Source organism: Diorhabda sublineata, chromosome Y (assembly GCF_026230105.1).
Source record: "Diorhabda sublineata isolate icDioSubl1.1 chromosome Y, icDioSubl1.1, whole genome shotgun sequence".
NCBI lineage: Eukaryota > Metazoa > Arthropoda > Insecta > Coleoptera > Chrysomelidae > Diorhabda > Diorhabda sublineata.
Genome location: NC_079486.1, coordinates 5792650 through 5815429, shown reverse-complemented (window position 1 = coordinate 5815429; position 22780 = coordinate 5792650).

Genomic DNA, 22780 nt, shown 5'->3' with positions numbered 1-22780 from the left:
GCTGCGCCACAAACATTCTCTCCAGATCCTCTTGTTGGGGAGGATCAATCCCGATAGTTCATATCTACACCGTATTCGCTTATTCTCCGACACAACTTCTTATTTCCTGTCTTTTCCTGCCAGTTTATAACTTCTTTGCTTAGGTTACCTTCCACTTCTTTTAACCTTTCTGTCCTAAGCCTGTATTTTTCTACCACTCGGATCCCATTGCATCATATTGAATGCTATAGATTTTGTTCCTTTTTTCAATACACGCCCCAACTACTCAACTCACTGAGTTTTGATTTTTTCTGCATTATCTTCGCCGTTGATTTCGTCTGTTATTTTTTGGTTAGTTGTTATCTGATACCTAACTTTTCTTGATCCCATTTTGTTCTTATTATCTTTCTTAACGCAAACTTTCACCTTTTCCCTTGATATTGCTTTCCAAAGCTCATTATTTTTATTTTGATTTATATAATATATATATATATATATATATATATATATATATATATATATATATATATATATATATACATATATATATTGTTATGGTATGAATATATTCAAAATAAATTATTAAATAATAATAAGATATAAATAAAGCAATAAGTTCAGTTCTGTTATTCGGTTATTTAGAGCAGTTTATCACAATAAAATAAATAACATTCTTTATATTAAGTTTTGGCCACTTAAGGTACTGTTCTATTAAGTTTAAGTATTTCCTTTAGTATATAATATTTGAGTTCACATTTCCATATAATTTAGTTTTATGAGTGTAATTATGAATATGAATGAATGAATGAATGTTTGTAAAATAAAATAATTGTAATAGCTAGTTAAAAAATTGTATATTTTGATTATTTTATTCATTATAAAGAACAGACCCGGTCTTAAAACTATTATAATCTGACCTTATAACCATAACAATTTATCGCAATAAAATTTTTTAATTTGACCTCACAATATAATACCCTGAGAATAAAAAAAATAATAATAACATAATAAAATAAAGAAATTCAAATAATTATTAATGGCGCCCAAATTAAAATCTGATTTTATTTAAAATAAAATTTATAAAAATAAACATTACACATTATAATACCATAACAATATGGCGCCCAACGTGGGACATATATAAAAATTGGGCATAAAAAAAAATTGGACATAACAAAATTTGGCATTGAAGAGTGTACAGTAATAACAAATTTAAACAAGAAAAATGGAAAAAGGAATGACACTCAGAGATGGGAAACAAATAAGAGCAGAAGGAGAATCAGATGAAGAAGAAAGGAGACATGGAATGGGTGATTTCCAAGTACATTATATGGAACAAGACCATAATGAAGAAACAGAGAGAACTGAAACAGAAGAAATGATAGAAAATCAAACAGCAGAAAATTCACAGAAAAAGAAAGAGAGGATGGATATAATGAGTATGTTCCAGATTATGATAAAAAAAATGGATGAATCTAAAGAAGAAATAAAACGAGAAATGAATACAAATAGTCAAAGAATGGAAGAGAAAATAGAAGATATGAGAAAACAATTGGAAGAAGTAAGAAGCTATGCCGAAAACAAAATACAAGAGACAAAACAAGAAATTCGAGATGAAATGTTAGGAAGATTAATGGAAGTGAAAAAAATACAATCTAGAGAAATGGAAAATATTAAGAAAAATGAAAATGAATTAAAAATGGAAATAGGTGGGAATAGTAAGAAAATAGAAATAAATACTGAGAAGATAAAGAAATTAGATGGAGAAATAATGAAAACGAATAAAAATATACAAGATATGGAGGAAGAGATGAACAAAGAAATAAAAATGAATTTTAATATAGCAGAAGAACAGAATTATAAAACAAAAAGGGAATTTAAAATGGAAATAAAGAACATACAAGGAAAAATAGAACAAATTGAGAAAAAAGGAATGAGTATGGAATATGTTGGAGGAGTAAAAACAATTTATGGAGCTACTAGTCAAAAATTTGACGGAAATATTAAAAAATACATCCAAAAATATTCATAAGAATTTTGAAAAATCGAATAAGAGGAATAAATAATATTGAAGACATAAAGGAAATAATAAGAGATCATTTAGAAAATCATGCGTTAATATGGTTTTCTGCCAGGGAAAAAGATATGTCGGATTTTCAAGATTTTGAAACGGCATTTTTACAATATTTCTGGGGGGAAAATACTCAATCAACCATCAGGGAACAATTATATTTCGGAAAGTTTCATGAAAATAGAAGCCATAGTTTGAACAATTATGCAATCCAACTACATGCGATGACACAATATCTGGAACCACCAATCCCTGAGGAGGAAATCGTTATGTTCATAGCAAGGCATTTCAAGGCAGAATTGGCTAAGACCATTGCAATAGAAAATATAAGAAAATTGGATCAATTATCTATGTATCTACAAAGAGTAGAGAGAAATTTGATCAGACATGAAAATTCACAACAAAATATAAGAACAAATTATAGAAACAATGAAAATAATCAGAGAAACAACAATCAAAATAACAATTGGACAAATAATAGATTTAATAATAATAGAAATTATAATAATAATGCACAAATTAATAATAACAATAATTACAATAACAGAAACTACAATACTAATACCAACAATAGAAACAACAATGATTCATACAGACAAAATAATTATAATGACAGGAACAATAGACAATATAGAGGACTGGAAAGTAGAAATTCTGAAGGAAATATGCAAAGAGGAAATGGAGATCAAGAGACAAGAAGAGTAAATTTTCAAAGAATCAATCAAGATAGAAGAAATAGATCAGAAAGCAGAGATGATGATGTAACAAATATAAATGAAACAAGATTACATACAGCACAAATATATAGGGAAAATACAAGACAGACAACTGAACAAATAAATGACAATGAAAATTTTTAAATACGCACACATCAAATAAACAAAATCTATATATTTGTAAGTATGAAAATCCAAATGAATTTATAAAAATAAATGAAAATATAGACACAGATGGAAATAATAGTTTAATTATTATAAATGCGCTAATTAACAATTTAGAAGCTAAATTACTTATTGATACTGGATCAGAAGCATCAATGATTAATAAAAATTTTGTTGATAAATTAAATATTCCTACAAATAAAATTATTAAAATCCCAAAAATAAATTTAATAGGTGCTAATTCAAAGAAAATATGTGAAATTAATAGATTAATAAATATGAACGCTAATATTAAGGGAAAAGAATTTAATTTACAAGTATTAATTGCTCCAGATATTGAGACAGAAATAATAATAGGATATGATGAGCTAGAAAAACATAAAGCCATAATAGATATTGAAGAAAGAAGATTAAAATTGGATGGAACATGGATTAACTTTGAAATAATAGCTTTGAAGGAAGAAGGTAAAGTAGTTAATAATATGTACAAGGAAGAATTGAATAAAAATTATGATGATGAAGAAGAAGGGGAAGATGAAGTTATAATGGAACAACTTATAAAGAAGAATTAAAATTTGGTTTTCTTATTTCTTTTATAAATAAAATAAATCAAGAAAACAAATTTTGGGAATGTTGTTATGGTATGAATATATTCAAAATAAATTATTAAATAATAATAAGATATAAATAAAGCAGTAAGTTCAGTTCTGTAATTCGGTTTTTTAGAGCAGTTTATCACAATAAAATAAATAACATTCTTTATATTAAGTTCTGGCCAACACTATATTCTAAATTATTATTTAATTTTGACAAAAAAATCAACAACGAAAAAAAAATTTTTTTGGCAAGAGAAAAAAAGAGTAAAATAATTTTAATTGAAATTTAAAAAAATTAAAATCTTGATAAAAAAGGCATAATATATTCAAAGGATTGATAATTAATAATTGTATAAGTGTAGTAATAAGAAATTAGTGAAAACAATTAAATAAAGTGAAATAAGTGAGAATACTCACAAAGGGACAATTTCCAAGATAAAGAAGTTGTGAAAAGGAAAAGAACAGGAGTGGAGCTACAGCGGAGTATCTGTTTAAATTAAATTAAAAAAAAAAAAAATTAAAAATACAACATAACAAACACTTAAGGTACTGTTCTATTAAGTTTAAGTATTTCCTTTAGTATATAATATTTGAGTTCACATTTCCATATAATTTAGTTTTATGAGTGTAATTATGAGTATGAATGAATGAATGAATGTTTGTAAAATAAAATAATTGTAATAGCTAGTTAAGAAATTGTATATTTTGAATATTTTATTCATTATAAAGAACAGACGTCTTAAAACTATTATAATCTGACCTTATAACCATAACAATTTATCGCAATAAAATTTTTTAATTTGACCTCACAATATAATACCCTGAGAATAAAAAAAATAATAATAACATAATAAAATGAAGAAATTCAAATAATTATTAATGGCGCCCAAATTAAAATCTGATTTTATTTAAAATAAAATTTATAAAAATAAACATTACACACTAATAATACCATAACAATATATATATATATATATATATATATATATATATATATATATATATATATATATATATATATATATATATAAATCGGATCCATTTCGACGAAATTATAAGTTACATCCAATAATCATCTCAAATCTGAATGGATAGAATTATGGAATAAACGTTTGAATGGATTGAAGACTGACTTCGAATGGCTAATGAAGATGATGAAAGAAAACAAAAGGGGAAAAGTAATGATTATTTCATAAAATACGTGAGGACAATTTGTGTGCTGCATTTACTACGGGGCCATCCATAAAGTACGTCACACCTTAACGGGGAGGAAGAGTATCACCGAAGTGTGACATCATTTGACAAGGGGCATGAAGGGGTCAATAGTTTTGTAACGTCACATGTTAAAATTTAAAATACTAAACGCAAAGTTTGGATGCGAACTGAAAATTTAAAAAATTTACGAACTTTATCTATATTAATCAATACTTTAGCATTCTCGCTATGAGATAATCTCTCATGCAACGTCATTTAACTTCTAGAGCGGCGTTGTAATGCAAGTGAGACACTCAAATTCACGAGAATTTTGAATGGTATTAAGGATTTAACTAGGTTTAAGTCGTCGGCGAGTGCTCGCTCGCTTTTCTATCGTTCCGCAGTCGGTTGTTTGCGAGACATTCGGCAAGTGCTACCTTAGGCGCCGGCGCAGTGACTTCACGATTGACTTTTGCCGAATGACAGTTATAGTCTTCTCAGTTTAATTGTTTTAACATTTTTAATTTATTAAATTATTTTAAAATGAACAAAAAGATTGGTTGAAGTTATAAGATGTTGTCAGACATCAGACGACTTGCAAGCTGAACTATTTAAGCAAGGCTATACTCTCAGTCGGTCAGAATTGTATTTGAGACGTCTTCCCAAGCGAGTAAATACAGAGGAAGGTAAAAAACATGCCGTAACCGTTCCTGTCAAGCTTTGTAAACCAGACTCTACGTTACATTCAAAGCATAAAGATGGCAAATTTTGTACCACTACTATACGAAATCTTGAATCTGTAGCTTCAATTTTGGGTCCGGACCAAGTTTTTTTTTCGATGATAGATGATAAAGCACGTGTACCTTTAGGCATTGCACCAATATTAATGCATCTTGATTACCGTGTCCAATTGCCAGATCATGATTTTGTAGTCGCTGAGATACATAAACTTATTCCAATTGGTTATGCGGGCATTCTAATCAAAAAAGATGGTGAAGGATCTGAATCTATGACGTACTCTGTTCCTGCATTCGTAGCAATTCGTAGTGGAAAACATTCAACTTCCAATGCAGAGACTCATGCTATTGACATTCATAAGCTTTCTGAAGTACCGACTCTCGAAATCTTATTGAGAACTAGAGAAGGTTTTGTAAAACCTGTATTTATTTTCACATGCGATGGTGGTTCTGATGAAAATCCACGGTACGAGCGGGTTATAATTTCAGCTATACAACATTTTAAAGATTTTGATTCAGATGCAATTTTATAGCTACAAATGTGAAGTGAGCACAAAGATTCGTTGTGAAGTACGGTGACTCTCAAGAGGTAAAGTGCTGTTAAGATTGTTTAAGCTTCTTCATGAATTAAGATTGTTTTTGTTGGAATATCACAATAGGTCGGAATTTTTTCTTTTTGATTTCCTTATTTCCTATTCCTTGTTGTCCTCAATATTATTTTACACTTCTCACTTTATTGTTTCTTGTTATTTGTTTTCAACATCATTTTCCTCATCGTGGTTCTTCTTCACATTACTTTCATCTTGTTTTTGACTTCTGCTTTCTTCATTATCTTCTAATATCCGAGTTATTATTTTTATATTATGTATTTCAACTTTATTCCAGAGCCGATATCCATTCGAGTATCTTATCACCTGAAGTTTTTTATTTCTCTTTTGTTTCAGCCAAATTCTGAGGTTTTTTTTAAATTTTTGGCATAAGCATATGAGCCAAATACACTTAGATTACTTAGTTTCGGTGGTTTACCCTCAATTCACTTTTCCATTAAGTTATGGAAAGTTTACTGGAGTATGATCAATAATAGTACCTCATTTTTTCATATATTCTTTTATTCGTTTACTCATATTTAATTAAAATAATTTAATATTATAGTGGAATAAAACGCGACGTGGTTTCCTTTTAGGTAATCAGTAAAATCCTGACACGACTAATTATTTACTTTTTATTAACATTATATCTAATAATAACTCAATTTTTAAATTATTTGCTTCTATTTCGTTGTTAGAGAAAATAAAAAAATCGTCCACATACAGAGCAATTATTGTGATTGAATTATTTTCCCTTCTTATGTAAATACAAGGTTCAATTTTTAATCTTTCATAATTTAATTCAATTAAAACATCATTCACACGATCATTCCAAGCCTTAGATGACTGTTTTAGCTCATATATTGCCCTTTTCTAGTTTCAAGCATTTATCATTATCCTAACAAACAAGCCCTTCAGGCATTTGCATATAAACACTTTCTTTCAGGAAACCGTTAAGAAATATCTGTTCTCGATAAGTAAAGAAGGATATCTGTTGTAATTTTACTTAAATTTTGGGTTGGCAATTTAATTTTCATAGCTATTATGGTGGAGCGAGAATGAAAAAAAAATATAACTGCTCAGTAACCATCATAAAAAAGCCGTTACATTGTTATCACCATTGCATTGATAAATTTCGCAAAACATGTAACTTATAATTTCGTTGAAATGGTCCAAAGACGACCCTGTTTAGTCTCGTATATATATATATATATATATATATATATATATATATATATATATATACACTCTGAGACTCTCAGTACCCCAAAAGTTGATACCATTGATGAAAATGACTATTCTAAATTATAGGGGAAACAAATGATAGCATATAATAATGATTTAACTTTAATTAGGAAAAGTATAAAATAAGTATCACTATATATCACGGAAGAAGCAATTAGAAGATACCAATAGCGGTATTCTAGCAGAGCCAACACAGTCACATACATTTCTTTCAACAGCAATATTCCACTCACTCCTGAAAAAATCTAGAATGATGAGAGTATTCCAAAAGACTAGAATAATTATCAAACAATCAACAAATATTTGTAAAAACTGGCATTCGGACTAAGCTCATAGTTAGAATTATTCTGGATAATAACTAAATGACAAACTGCCCAATAATCAAGTTGTATTCAAAAACTCTTGCACTGACCATATTATGGGAAAATAATACTGGCACAAAATGAAGTTATCTGGTTAATTTTGCGAAAGAACATTTTATTCGATAAATAGAAGCAAAGTGAAGAATTCTAAAAGTGTATGGAGTATTAGATAAGTACACCAGAATATATATTTTTATAACAATAGCATAGGTAAATTCCAGCTTGCAGTACAACATTCCAGCAAATCAGAATGGAAAATGAAGTGAGACGGGGATATGTGCTGTCACCAACCGCCAACTCACATATGTACAACTTAAAAATTTTAAATTTGGAACTTAACTCAATTTTTAAATTATTTGCTTCTATTTCGTTGTTAGAGAAAATAAAAAAATCGTCCACATACATAGCAATTAATATGATTACATTATTTTCCCTTTTTATGTAAATACAAGGTTCAATTTGTTGCTCTGATATCAAAGCAGACGATTTTCAATGGAAAGGAAATACTGACAAAATTTTTTTGAAAAAGAATGTGTAATTGATAAGAGAATTAGCTTATTTACAGAGAATATTGTTTTCAGACAAATAGTTATGTTAAATTTGGAGCTATTAAACCGTGTAGCAGTGTTTAGACTCAACATCTGAAAGGTATTTATTGTCTGTTGGAAAAATGTTGTTAATGCATATTTTGTAGTTTACATCAGTCTGAAAGATCCGCTTCTTCCAAATTTTAAAAAATTGAATTATTTTACTCATCTGAAACTTTAAGTGCTTCTAACAGTAAGACTAACTATTGTAACCTACAAGGAGAATGTTCTTATAATGTCATTGGTATTGAGATCCTATAAAACAAGAAACTTTGTAGGAAATCTCATCAGTTCTAATTTCGATACACCGAAGGAGGCCAAGAAAAATATGAGTATTCTGAAAAATACTATTGTGTGTCATTTAAATAAAAAACACTTATTTGGTGTTTGACGAACTTTGATTGAGAGCAAAGTAACTTCCCTCTAGTCTCAAATAAAAGTTAATCTTCTAAAATTTATACAGCCAAATTTTATTTTTAGGCTTCCATTCCAGGTAGCACTAATGAAATTTTGGAAAGAATGCTGAAAGCAAGAAGTAAAGAAAATATTCTTCAGAGTTAAGGTCGTTTGCTGTAACCTTAAGTTTCTATTCACCAAGAACATATAATTTTACTAGTACTACATTCCATAAATCATTACAGTACATTGTTACCATTCCAAAATGGTATTAAAGTGCGGATGGTTCACCAAACTAGAGCAAAGAAGCTTTATGTGCTCAAAAACCAAAAGGCAAAAATTTTATGACAGTGAAATTGTATGTAATTAGATTTGGAATGAAATTTGCAATAAGAAGACGGATTGAATGAAGAGGAAAAGAAGACGGATTGAATGAAGAGGAAAAAAATTTACAGCATATGTGGACATTGGAACAAACGTGAATACTGCCGAATTACCCGAAGGAAGGGACCTGTTGTGTACTTTTTTTTGCAAGTACGTTGTGGTAGCGAAAAAGCTGATTTGGTAAAAAAGTGCCATGAATTTATGCGTGAAAATTGGGTAAAAGTTTTGTCAATGATTTTTGATAGTGCTATGGCCAATTGGCAAAGAATTAAGTCTTTTTTACGGTGAATGATATAAAGTTAAAATCATTACTCGGATGTTGAAAGATTATGAGGAAAGCAGTAGTCAATAACAAGATGAAAGTAATGTGAAGAAAAGCCATGATGAGGAAAATGATGCTGGAAACAAAAAAAAAAGAAACAGAAAAGTCAGTAAACACAAAAACCATATTTCAAATTATCAGCAATGTACTTACGGTTCGGTTTTGCCTTCTTAGGGACTCTTAAAAATTCTAGCCTAATAAAATTAAGTTTTGCATTGATATGTTTATTATTATAAATTACTAATAAATTTTTTGTCTCCACACTTGTTTTTGAATAAGAATAAGAACTTTCAAGGTACTTACCATTTAACCAATCTAATCACTTTGTACAAATTAAACAATATATGTGCAAATCGAACTAAACGAGTAATGGAGAAATGTTCTGAAAAGTTTTGGTTGTATGTGACTTGGTTGAGATATTATAGATTATAATGGAGACTAGCTAAAACGTTCAAATAAGATGTAAGAATGCTTAGGGTTACAAACGTAAATGAAAATGATTTCTTTCTGAACTTGATTTATACAATTATAAATAATTTCGAATTGTATAAGTTTGTAGAATTAGAAAATGGAGCCGAAGATACCTCTAATAATGATCTTTTACCCGAATGTATACAATTATGGAATGAACGTTTTATTGAATTGCATAGTGACAAATTGAAAAGAGTCAAATGAGCATTAAGAAAACGAATGGCAATACCAATACTGACAATTCCAGATCAGATGATACTTCGAATGGCTAATGAAGATGATGATAGAAAACAAAAGGGGTAAAGTGTTGATTATTTCATAAAGTACGCGAGGACAATTTGTGTGCTGCATTTACTACTACTGCTACCACCATACACACTATTACACTGTCTGACGCCGGTTTCGATGTTCTCCTCTAGTTTCTATGTGATTTGTACAAAACAAAATGTATTACTGCGTATACTTTGATATCAGGTGGTTATTTGATTGAATTAGATACAAACAACTACAGGAAGAGGTGATTTATAAGATATCAACTGTTTTTGGTATTTGTAATAACTGCAAATTATCAAAGGATTATTTCTTAAAGGAAAGACTATCATTACTCTGACTGAATTAGAACAACTTTAAATTCAGTGGTAAGTTCAATAATTACTCATCTTGTACTGTATACTGTGAACAATTTGAAATTATTATTATTATAATTATTTTCTATTTTATGCTCTTTGAAAAATAGCAAATGAATGCTCTCCAATTTTTTCGATAATAGTATAATGGGGTTCATATAGAACTGCTTTTGTCACTTGCCATTTTTCTGGATTAGAAAGTTTCTTTACACAATACTGAAGTGAATGTAGTGGACAAGCCAGTCCTTCATCAAGTAGATTTGAGGATAACTTTGAGAATGAAGAGGTATTTCGACTGAATTGACTTTGGCTATTTAGAGTATATAGATACATTTTTCAGCAATTTTCTTATCATAATAACTGCAAAACTCGCCAGAGATTACAGTCTTTCTTATTAAAAATAATCGAAATTACTAAATATCTACACGAATATGCAAGGTATGGTTCAAAGTTGATAAATATATCAGTGGAAAATTGTTTTCTAAACGTAAGTTTAATACATTCCGTACGAGGATGGTGTAGAAGTATCTAGCCTGACTTAGAGATGGCTGCCGTTGCTTTGAAAATACCAGTATTAGATAAAAAGTCATGTATACAGCGTATGTTTCAAGCTTGAAGACGCCACGTTGTTTAGTACTTGTTCAGCCATCAATAGTGGATGATTTGTGATTGTGATGTTATCAACAGTAAAATATTGGGTAGAAGAGTTTAAACGCGGCTTTACGACCTACAATGACCAGCATCGCAGTGGTCGACCAAATGAGATGACAACTCCAGAAATGTTGAAGAAAATCCACTGGATGATAGTCGACTGAAAGTGCGCGAGCTAGCAGACACAGTAGGCATTGCAAAAAGTGTGGTACACTCCATCGAGTGTTTGGCAATATTTGAAATAGAGCCGTTCCATAATCATAGATGGAAAGTGGTTATATCACTTCAAACCAGAAACAAAGAAATAATAAAAACAATGAACTGAAAAGGGGGAAGCGGCTCCAAATAAGACAAAGACCGTTCCATATGCAGACAAGGTCATGGCGTCGGTTTTTAGGGATGCGCGTGAGATAATTTTCATTGTCTATCTTGAAAGAGGAGAAACTATCAAGGTGAGTATTATGCGAACTTACGTTTGAGTTGAAAAATCAAGCAAAAACGGCTGATATTTGCTAAGAAGAAAGTGTTAATCAATCAAGACAATGTATCCGTTATTGCAATGACCAAAATTAATTGATTAAAATTTGAATTGTTACCTCATTCACCCTATTCGCCAAATTTAGCTCCCTAGGATGCTCACTTTGAATTTTACTATGAAATGTTCTACTATTTTTAATATCAAATTTTCATTCTTATCCCGTATATAAGACACGTATGGCAGAACAATTTTTTTTACTTAAGCGCAAATGTCATAATTATTTATCTACCACATAATCATTGATAAATCACGTTAAAATTTGATTGAAGTGGAGAAGTGGTTTTACTCATTATATAATATATTACATATACATATAATATTAAATAACATGATGAATTTAACATATCAGTTTTAAAATATTTTCTGTTCAAAATAAGCATAATACATGTACTATGGTAATTATTTTTATTAATATAAGTGCTTATCTGTGTACTACTAATCATTGCCCTGGTATTCCAGGCAATTCCCACACAACTTCAAATAAACCTAAAATTGACCCGGATTTCTATTCGAGAAGTTGATTATGTTTACTCCAATAAGAATAAAAACTTTGAGTTAACTATACAATTCATCATTATCAGTAAGTATTTCTGTTTATAATAATTACTTTATTAGTTCATTATTTGTGTAAGTTAATTCAACCAAAGTGTTCGTTAATATTAGTGTTATGCTATTAACAGTAGACAATTTCTTCGTTCAAAGACTAAAATAGTTGATAAAAATCGTATAATTTATGCAATTTGTTAAAATAAGTATTTCAATACTGGAATAAGAAAATTCCGGAAACTTGAAACATACGTAAAATAATCAAAGCTAACAGACTTTTTAGTTGAAAATAATAATACCTAGTTATTACTATAGATTTATTTAAATGTATATTATTTAAATTGATTTATCAGTTGATATCAGTCAATTTAATTTTTAAAACTTGATGAAAATTCGTAGCATGAGCTTTTCTGAAACATCTCTAAACCAATAGATTAATAGGCTTATAGAACGAAAGTATTCAATATGTGATAAATAAATTCGAGGCAAGAATGGGCAAATATTTTTTTTTAATTTTATCAAATATTGTTGGAGAGATCTGTGACTGAATTATTCTTTTCTGTTGATCTCTTTCAGCTTAACATGACTAGATACAGCATCCAGTGTTATGCAATTGATGTTAATAAGGAAAAAGTATGTACACAATCAGTATATCCAGTTTTTCCTAATTATGAACCAAATTATGTTTTCTACATTTCGGGAAAATCAGAAGGTAGTGTAGAAGCGATATATGGGACAACTATTTCTTGGATTGGGATAATAACAGGGTCGGTAGTTGTGAAACCAGGCGAAAGAAAATATTAGAAATAGATGATAGAGTTTGTTATGTTATAGGACAAAAAGTTCGTAATATGTATACAGATATTTGAATAATTTAATTTAATAATTTAAATGAATAGCAGACAAATTTCCTTTGTCGCTTATTTCAAATACCGAGACTTAGAAAAGCAAAATTTTATATCAGTTTAGATATGGCTAGCGGTTTCCATCAGATTCCCATACAACCAGAATCTATAGAACGTACGGCATTTGTTACTCCTGATGGCCAGTTTGAATTTTTAACAATGCCATTTGAGCTAAAAAATGCTCCTTCTGTTTTTCAACAAGCAATTTTAAAAACATTAGGTGAGCTCGCGTATACTTTCGCTGTAGTTTACCTAGACGCTGTATTAGTAATTGCGGATACTATAGAGGAAGCGTTTGAAAGACATCGAATGGTATTAAAAATTCTTATAGATGCCTGATTTTCATTTAATTTTTCAAAATGTTCTTTCCTTAAAACATCTGTTTCATATCTTGGGTATGAAATTAAAGAACGGAGAAGTTCGTCCAAACCATCGTAAAATAAATTCTTCAATGTTACCAGTTACCCGCTCCTCGGACTTACTTTCGACGATTTGTCCCTAAATTTTCACAAATTATGTAACCATTATATGCCCTTATCTCAGGTAAAAAAATATATTGAATGGATTGAGGCACATGAAAATGTTCGACAAGAAGTAATTCGTATTTTAACCAATGAACCCGTCTTAATTATTTTTGACCCGCATTATCCCATAGAACTGCATACCGATGCTAGATACGATGGTAAGAATAAAGTTATTGAATATTTCAGTAAAAGAACAAGTCCAGCTGAGTCCAAGTATCATTCTCATAAACTCGAAACTATGGCTGTTGTTAAATCAATAAAACACTTTCGGCATTACTTGCATGGACGACAGTTTACCGTTGTGACGGATTGGAACTTTTTAAAGTCCTCTCATAGAGTACATAGATACTGGGCTTATTTACATGCTTTTCAATTCGATATAGTTTATAGAGAAGGCAATCGCATGGCTCTCGCGGATTTCTTTTCTCGAAATCCTTTGCCCGATTTGCCAAAACAACTTAATAAAATTGAAGAGAAACGTGTAAAACTCGCGGAAATATCGGTCGATTGGCTTCTTGCCAATATCTAACAGTGTTTTTTAAATAATTATTTTTGTTAACTCCACTTTATGACAAAAAATAAAGATAATTATAGATTCTATAGTATTTTGCATGGAAATCTACAAACTTATTATGGTTTTCTTTCCAAATGAATCAATTGTAAAATTAGTACTACCCAAGTTTAATTTTTACTGGCATTCGAATTTTACAACTCTATAATTGTCGTACAGTTTTCAAGTGCGTACAATAAATTTAGGAGTTAGTTACATATTCATTTATAAATTTAATTAAGACAGACAAAGTGGGTTAACTAAAGGGATTACAAAAACATCTATGTAAAGATCATTAATAGAATCGAACACTATTATAACAAATCAAATAGATTTTTTATATAGAGAAAAGTAAAAATTGAAAATAACTTCTGTTAATAAACGTGATTTTTTGTTACAAGTAACTTTTTAATCCAGAAAAATGGCAAGTATCAAAAGCAGATCATTATATCATTATACTATTATAGACAAAATTGGGAAGCAATAATTTACTATTTTTAAAAAGCAAAAACCAGAAAAATGACACAAGTATAGTTCAAATTGGAGGTGCTGCACTAATTGTTATAAAACAATTTTTATTTATATTTATATTTAGTTCTTATTAGGTATCTAATATAGTTACAAAAAATTCATTGTTCGATTGGTTCTATTTCTGTTCTTTAGTTATATTATATTTATCACAAAATAAAAAATATTTTGTAGATTTTCTAACTATTCAGCACACCTGTGTATAATTTTTTACGTGGTCGTAGGAAAAATAGTGTATACAACTTGTTGGGAAGTTTATTTTGCACTCTTCACTTTAGGTAGATATAAAAATTAATAATAAAGTGTTACTCCAGTTTTGTGAACATGTTGAATAAATACACGTGGTGCAATAAGATCAATTTAGTTTTATTTAAAAGCGCTCGGATATCATACATAAAATACAAACAATTGATAAAGTTAAATTTGTTTTTAATTTTCAATTCGTAAAAGGCGGACCTTTAAAATATTAGTCGTAACAGTTATTCCTAAAGAATTGACAATGATTTCGAAGCAGTTTGAACGGTATTAATTTAGGGGACAGATATTTTGTGGAACGTAAAGGGAGATTTCAGACCTTTCTTTTTATATTAGGTTGAGAGTAACACTTGTTAATTAAAACTTTTTAATCATACTAACCTTATTTTTAAGGTTGCTGAAAACTCAAATTCAGACGTTGGATCAAGAGCTGGAGCTCAATTTACCCAACACGGGAGAAAATTTTTCACAATCGCACAAACTTTTATTGGATTTGAGAAGAAATTCACGTTTAAAAAAGAAGAAGATTCTGATTATGCAAATATCAATTACTTTCTCTTACCTATGTATTCGGCCATAGTTAACATGAAGATACTATTTTATCAATTTGGAATCTTTAATCAAGCGAAATTGAAATTAACTAATGAGGATATTAACATGTTAAAGATGTGGATGAACACTCTTATAGAAGATGAAGATGGGGCAGTTCATACATTAATAAAGTTTCTGTTGACCAATACTATTTAGAATATGAGACCTGTTTTCCTGGTATAGTGTTCAATTCTATGGCAGTAATACGTCAGTATTATTCGCTTAACGGTTTTGAATATATTGATTATTGGCGATCAATTTTAAAAGATCCATTCACTACTAAAAAACCCTACAACACTGCAATATCGTACTCCACACACTTTTATCGGCTAACGCCGCTTTTAGCTAGAGGGATGATACCTATTGAAGTAGGTTGTCCATTGCAACTGAAATTAATCAACGGTAGAATAAATAAAATGATAGGAATCGCAATAGCTATTTTCAGATCATCTAGGATTATTACGAAAATTCAAGGGATGGTTATCCACTACGAAAATGGTGATTCGATAAATTTAGGATAGACATCTTCCGAAACAATTCCGATATATTTCAAAGGAGCTTATTTGAAAAAATTGACAGTATGGGAATGTAATGCATTGGATATGTTTGAATTTTTGTTTACAGATGGTCGTACAGCATCCTGTGGATCTAATGTGTATTCAGCAAATGTGAATAACATTTTGAATTAAATTATCATCATATTGCTGGAATTATGATCACCAATGTTGCCACCGGCTTAAAAGGACAATCCCCCTGCATCGTATCAGTTAACCCCAGAAGAATGATCCGAGGATTTTTTTCTTCATTATCAAGTTTTATATATTTTAAATCGATAATAAAATGTATCAATCTAACAAATTTTCGATTTTTTTGAAAATCCTTCATTCCATTATAATCAATTTCAAATATATAAATATTCGTTTCAGTCCTCTGTTCTTTGTCAGTTATTACCACTCTTTTTAAAATCAATGTTACCAATCATATCCATTTCTTTTTCGGTCTGCTTCTTATTCTAATTCCGTCCGTCATTTGTACAATACTATTTGCTCCCTTTCTGCACACATGCACCAACTACCTGGCTCTTTCATTTTCAAACTTTCCACTATTTTTCGGAGAATTTTCCTTACTTACCTTAACACATACTTGTATTTTTTTAACACTCGGCAATCTTTTTGGCTTTGGAGATTACTGTTTTTGCTTTAAAAATATTATTTCAGAACCCCATTATTTTGCTACTCGATTTTCTAGCGATTTAGTATTCGTAATCAGCACACCTAAAAGTTTGTTCTTGGTAGCAGCACTGGAACTGGACCAGTGCAGGCCAGTTCATGAGTATATAACTGCCAGTGCAACTACCAAGAACAAACCTCTAGATCCGCCATACTCAAAGTGTGTAATTTCATTCTAACTTGAAACAGTGCATTTTACGAGGAGAGTTTAACATCACGCCGGTATTCAATAAAACTTTATGGCAAACCTATTGCCATAGTTACTTACACCGATCCCTGTACAAAATACGAGAGTCAGAAGATATATCTCTACAGTAGTCCAAATATTTAATCAGGACGGCACGCGCCTAGATAAAAAGAATAGACTTAATACTTAAGTTTAAGGTGATTTATGTATGCTTTATAACTCACCGATGAGATCCGCAAGCCGCTTTAGCCTTTGTCTTGATGAAAACGAACCGCCGTTATCTACTTGTGAGCGCGCAGTCACTTTGATATAAGCCGCCGCTGAGATTAGACGCTATAGTTGTAAACAAGCGACTTTCGGCTGTATAACTTCAAAACAAGTCGAGATTGTTTACACTGCATTTTTTGTATTTCTATTTTTAGTTCGGCTTTTTATTTATCAAAGGCGCCGACTCGAGTATTTTTAAGAAAGTTCGAGATCGTGGCTAGGACTATAAAAACGACGACCGCGCTTCGATACTCGAGTCAAAAAAAAAAGAAAGAAAGCAGAGAGACAATCCTCTGATGAAGAAATAGCAACCGACAAACAAATCCAAGAAGAATTGGAGAAGATAAAAAAAGACGAACAAAGGAAACAAACAAAACCGGAGAGAAGGCCACCTCCAATAGTTCTAAAATCCCCACTCATGTGGACAGCACTACGCAAACAGCTAGTGCAAAGAAAAATCGATGCCCAGTGTAAAATGGGAATACACACGGGCAAAATAACGACGGCGACTAAAGACGACTTTAACAAGATGAAGATGCTCCTGAGCGAGTATAAGGAAATTGAGTGGTATACCTACCTACTCAATGAGGAAAAGCAGAGGAAGCTTGTCATAAAAGGACTTGCTGTTAACACCCCAGTGTCGGAGGTAGAGGAGGAACTGAAGGAAAATGACCGAAGAAAGTATGGCAGTTGACAAGCCGTACACAAAGAAATCAGGACAACACATGAAAAATACTACCTATATATATATATATATATATATATATATATATATATATATATATATATATATATATATATATATATATATATATATATGGTAGTAATAGAACCTAAAGAAGAACCAACTTAGGGATTCTACACGCGAAACTGCGACGTGAAAGAGGATGAGGACCTGTCGGAATTGACAGGGGGTGGTTGGAATGTTCTTCTTCGCACCCACTCGTGTATTTATCCGGGGGTGGATGCCTAGAGGGACGGGCTCGTCTCAAGGGAAATGTGTGTGTGTGTGTGATACTCGAGTCAGTCGACGATTAGCGTTCGGAGCGATAAGTACCTATTTGCTAGAAACGAAGTTTTTTGTTCTACTGCTGTATTCTGATTGTATTAGTATTGTACATATCTTCTTTGGACTAAACTCTTCTACTCAGTAACGATCGTGCGTTAATTTGACCAGACCACCCTGACAAGTAATTATTAATAAAGAAGAATGGAACGTTGGCTTAAAGGCGTTAAACGTGTTGCAACAACATCTTCTAACGAAGCCGAATGTTCAAAACCAGTACGAGCGGAGTGTACAGTAATTATCGATGATAATGATGCAACGACGTCAAGTTCCACGGTTTCCAAGACGAAAAAAAGGAAGTATGATGAATCATATCATTTTCGGATTTGTTGATTCCAACGGCTCATCTCTCTGCATGTTATGTAGTAAACTGCTTCCTAATAGTTCCATGGCACCTGCCAAGTTGCGCCGACATTTAGGAACTGTACACAAGACAAGAAAGACAAGAATAGAGAATTTTTTGTACGTAAAAAAGAACAGTTATTGGAAAGTCAAAAAACTATGATGCAAGTAACCCAAATTATTAATGAAAAGGTCACAAAGGCATCATATTTAGTTAGCTATCGCATTGCACAAGAAGGTGAAGCGCACACTGAGATTTTAACAAAACCATGTGTGTTAGACATAACAAAATGTTTGCTTGATGAAAAATCTGCAAAGCATATTTCTACTGTGCCACTATCAAACGATACTGTTTCACGTCGAATTCATGATCTGGCAAGCTACGTCAAACAAGAGCTAGTTACACGTGTACAAAAAACACGATTCGTCTTGCAAATGGATGAGTCTACTGATGTCTCTGGTCTGGCTATCTTGCAGGTTATCGTGAGATATCCATATGAAAGTTCTTTTGAAAAAGACATGCTTATGTGTTCACCGTTGCCCACAAACACTACCGGAGAAGAAATTTTTACTAAAATAAATATATTTTTTGAAGAAAATAATCTCAGTTGGAACGATTGCATTGACATTTGTACAGATGGGGCTGTAAGGCGATGACGGGTAAAACAGCAGGAGTCGTGTCACGAATACAAAAAAAGCACCTAATTGTGGTTCCAGTCATTGTATCCTGCATAGACAAACACTAGCAATGAAGCAAATGCCGTCAAACCTAAAATTAGTAATGGATGAAGCGGTAAAAATTATTAATTTTATCAAATCGCGACGACTACAATCCCGATTGTTCTCATTATTGTGTGAAGATTATGGTAGCAAACATAAAACACTGCTGCTCCATATAGAAGTGCGATGGCTGTCTCGGGGTAAAACTTTAACAAGGCTATTTGAACTTAAAGCCGAGTTACAAATGTTTCTTTCAGATACTTCTTTTAATTTGAAAGACCGTTTGTATGATAAAACTTGGTTGTTCCGACTGTCTTTCATGGCGGATATCTTTCAAAAACTGAACGAATTAAATTTATCATTGCAAAGTAAACAGACTACAGTGTTCCAGGCCTGTAACAAAATAACTGCCTTTAAAAGAAAATTGGATTTTTGGATTATTTGCGTTAGTAAGAAAGAAATAGAAAGTTTTACGTCACTCAGTGAGTTTGTTAGCGATAACAACTCAGAAATGTTTCAAGATGATGTATTTGAAGAATTGGTCCAATACCTCACTTAGATGCGCGCATCTTTTGAGAAGTATTTTCCCGAAGAACAGAATACAAAATTGAAACTGAATTCATGGATTCATAATCCTTTTTTACCCACCTTGCAAAAGCCCGAAAGTATGTCAAATGAGATATATGAATCTCTTTTAGAAATGTCATCAGACACAAGTATGGAGTCATTGTTCAAAACGACGACATCTCTCAACAAGTATTGGTGCAGAATCCGTGATGAATACCCAATGCTTGCCAAAATGGCTCTGAATATTCTTCTTCTATTTCCAACAACATATTTGTGCGAAACAGGATTAATGAAAAATAAAAATCAGTTACATTCTACGTTTATTATGCTTATTAATAAAGAATATACTTTTAGAGACTATTGTTTTATTGTAGGGTTCCGTCAAGTATTTCGCTTTACAAAAGGGTTCCGTCACTAAAAAAGTTTGAGCACCGCTGCTCTAGATAGTCGAAGAGCTCATTCGTCCTTTACCGTTGCACTTTATTATTTACGCCATTATTCCTAAAGACAAATCTTTTTGATACCTGTATCAATCGACTATTATTTCTTCATTATTCTCATTAACAGGCAACAAAGAATTTTATTACGAATGATTACCCAATCACCAGCTTTGGTTATTGATTTACTAATATACTATATTCGCCTTAATTTATATATCTTTGAAAAGTCTAACTTTTGTTTCTTTCTCAACATATTCTCCATTTTTTTTCAACACACTTCTGTAGACGGTGCTCTTGTATTTCTAAGTCGAAGAAGTCTTCCGCCAATCCGTTGACGAACCGTGTGACCTCTACTTAGACATAATCCTTGATTACTGATGATCATATATTTTACTCAAAAAACTCTTTTGAATGATACGTGGATACTAAGAAATCGAAAGAATATCCCGATGATATGTTTAATCTGAATTTCTGATATTTCAACTGAGGAGGATTTTATAACGTCGATAAAATGATTAAATATGCAAAAAGCACAATGCACAAATTTGACTTTTTGCTATAATCAAAGTATAATTAAAAATCTTTTCATATATTGAATTCAGCCTACAGATTTCAGATATTACTTTTCGATCTTCTTTAAACTTTTTTCAAAGTCAAATATGATATACCTATCCACAGTAGTTTATTACCGCTTCCACGAAGAAACTCGATATTCACACATTGGCGTTGAAATATGTGATTTTATAATTTTGGTATGCTAAATAATTTGTAAAACCAGCAGAGATAATTCTATGATTAACATAGGTATTTCACATTTAAACTGCTAATGAAACAAAGTGGCTTCTTTAAGACGTTGAAGGGTTGGCATTACACTGTCCTCTTCCAATACGTATCGTTAAAAAAAGAAACAACATGTACCGAATTGTGAAAATAAAATAAAACATAAACGTTATTTAGACCTACGCTAGTGCATCTTATTCTTGATATCTGTCAACGTTTCCTACGTTGAGTATTACTTCAGCTTATAGGGTAGGCCTCAAGCAGGACAGCAACCTACCGTATCCAAATATGTTGCAATAGAATATAACATACAGATCTAGAATATTCAATAATTGTATGTAGTTAATTTTTTCTGATACTTAAACTTGTAATAACAACTCAAAAACTCTAGTTTAAATAAAAGACAATCTTCCAAATATTAACATCTTTAATTATTTTCACCAGCACACCTTTCCCTAATCCACAATATTCTTTATCATTGATAGTTTTTTTGTTCTTTATTTGTGAACCATATCTAGAAATAATATTTTCCTATTGCAGCATATCTTGATGTGGAACGTGGCTGCGCTGTTTGTTGTCTAGCCGGTACGATTTCCCAGCGTAGGGAACGCGGTAGTAGAATTATTAAGACAGTTGACAGAAAATAATAATAAATAACGTTTCTGTAAATAAATATAGTAAAGAATTTTTTTAATGGTTCATAAACAAATTTTGAGTTCTATTTCATTAATTTTAATACAATATTTATTTTTTTATTTTTATATTCATGATGTAGGCGATTTACTGATTAATATAATTATGCAAATTGACGGAGGTAACATGTTATTATAAACAAAAATCCAAAAAAATTATCACGAAAAATATATAAAAAGGTCTAAGAAATAAGAAGTCGTGTAAATATAATACATGATAAAAATAAAACAATCAATTAAGTGTATTAATGTGTACTAAAGTACACATTATAAGAATCGATACATTTTTCTAGCTGTAATTTTCCCTTGCTTTTGCTGCCTGACACTACAGTAGATTTAGTCTGCAAAACACAATGGGTCACATGCAAAACATCAAATAACTTAGTCTTTGCTTCTTTCTACAAGTTTTTGTATTTAGCTTGGAGTTGTTGAATCTTTCTCAAAATTGGTAGTGAGAACTCTTTTTGTTATCATTATCAAGAATCAACCAGAACAAGAAAAATATTACAATTGAAATTAATAAATGTCACCTATTAAAAATAATTGTTGAATAATTGAAATAAAAATTCTATAAATGATCTAATTTATTTGTTGTGCAATTAAGGGTTGATAACTTTTTCTTCCAATATGTTTCGAAGTGCTCTACTGCTATCTTCAATGCAACAGCCACTTGTTTCTATTTCACTTCAAACCTAAACTTCCAATTATTGAAGTTTTCTTAGGGTAACTCAACCACGAGTTCATAATTATTAAGAGATTGTCGAATTAAAATTACTGTTCTTTTTTCTACTTCACAATTGTAAATATTCACTAACAACTTAAACTTCTCATTAGCTGGAATTTGGTGTAGTACAACCTGTATTACGATAGATCGTATAATATGTGTCCATTTCATATACCTGTATGTAATACTACTATATGGACAATATTCATTTTTTCTCTCGTTCGCGACACTTTGTCTACA